The sequence below is a fragment of the Meleagris gallopavo genome, unplaced genomic scaffold, assembly GCF_000146605.3.
Source record: "Meleagris gallopavo isolate NT-WF06-2002-E0010 breed Aviagen turkey brand Nicholas breeding stock unplaced genomic scaffold, Turkey_5.1 ChrUn_random_7180001845881, whole genome shotgun sequence".
NCBI classification, from domain to species: domain Eukaryota; kingdom Metazoa; phylum Chordata; class Aves; order Galliformes; family Phasianidae; genus Meleagris; species Meleagris gallopavo.
The window spans coordinates 1-1531 of NW_011113913.1; the positions used below are offsets into that span (position 1 = coordinate 1).

The 1531-nt window shown below is 50.0% G+C and overlaps 2 non-coding genes across 2 annotated transcripts; both read right to left on the minus strand.

Moving 5' to 3' along the window:
• Positions 1–18: 18 nt before the first annotated feature.
• Positions 19–108, minus strand: TRNAY-GUA. The gene is given in 2 exon segments: positions 19–54; positions 72–108. It is a non-coding gene; the product is annotated as a tRNA-Tyr (tRNA).
• A 1086-nt stretch (positions 109–1194) lies between these two features.
• TRNAA-AGC lies at positions 1195–1267 on the minus strand. Its single transcript has one exon. It is a non-coding gene; the product is annotated as a tRNA-Ala (tRNA).
• Positions 1268–1531: the final 264 nt, after the last annotated feature.

Consider the following 1531-nt stretch of genomic DNA (forward strand, 5'->3'; position numbering starts at 1 on the left):
CAAGAGCCAAAAGAGCACTCCTTCGAGCCGGAGTTGAACCAGCGACCTAAGGATGGCCGTGTCAAGGGAGCCTACAGTCCTCCGCTCTACCAGCTGAGCTATCGAAGGAATCACAGGGACCTGCCCTGCACCACACCCTTCACGCTCCCATCCCCATTATGCCTAAGGCCATAACACAGCACAACCATGCCTCTGCTCCCATTCCACACACAAACACGCTCACAACCAACACCCCTGCACCTTCAACGGGACTTCAGGTACTCACCTCTCCAGTAGCACCACTCGAAAAACAGCACAGCCTTCCCGAACACTCTCTACGTTGCCAGAAACACAGGACACACATCCGCAAGATACTTCTCTCCACCCAATCACACACCACTCACTTTTGACCTCTGCTCTGGCACCTCATCATCATTCATCCGCTCTCCTGACTCCTCTGCAGTCTCAGAACAACTGGAAAAATCCCACATAAAATCCCCATCCCTTTTTTTCAGGCTGCACACTCCATCCTGTGCTGAGATCCTTCTATAGACAAACTCCACCTGTAAGAAGCTTTGAGTATTCAGAAGAGGGCTTTTGCTGCATTTGTAGCCAAAGTTCAAGCCTGCCAGCAAAAATAGAGAGTAAACAGCACCAGTGGACACAATTCCACTGCTTTGTTACCCTAATGAGAGAAAGTCAGTTTCTGCTTATCTTCTTAACGGCTCAACAATTCAGTGACATCCACCATTCTTTCTTCTTCTCACAAATTCCAGAGTAGAATACAGGATCCTATTTGCCAGGCAACATGCTAGTGTGTGTTCGCAATAAGGAATTCTGCTTCTCTCCAGAAAAAAATAATTCATTTTGCCATGCCATGGATAGTCCAATATTGAATGATATTTCTTTCAGGGAAAGTGCGAGAGCGCCATAAACGTCCTGCTGGCCAGCTAGAGTTCTGAACTTTCGTATCTAATGAATTTTAATTGTACATTATGGCTCCAAACGGGCATGGTACTCTTGGCACCATTGCCAAAGTATGAGATGATGCTGAGAAGCACTTTCTTTGCCAAAGATCCCATTCTGTACTTGATCAAGTTGCCTTCAGGAACTCTCTCCATCCTCTGTCGCCCAGCACACAGAGGTCTCCCGATGCAGCTCCAGAGGTCACGGTGTCCATTGTGCCAAGAATGCAGGCATGGGGCTGAAAAGCATTGGAGAATGCGGGCATCGATCCCGCTGCCTCTCACATGCTAAGCGAGCGCTCTACCACTTGAGCTAATTCCCCAGCACACAGCCTCCAACTCACCTCACCTCCCCTCAGCTCTCACAGAGAAACCTCTCACCCACGTGGCCCTGCACACTACTCTTGCCCACCCAGCACCCTTCTTCACAAACCCAACAAACACTCCCAACTTCCAGCTGCTGCTGCTGCTCCCTTCAAACATACAGGTGCTCAACGCCAACACCACCTGCCCTATCTTCTACACAAACCACCACAGAGCAACGTCCTCTTCTCCACGGCCCGCCAGAGCTCCGGCCTCCAATCCCA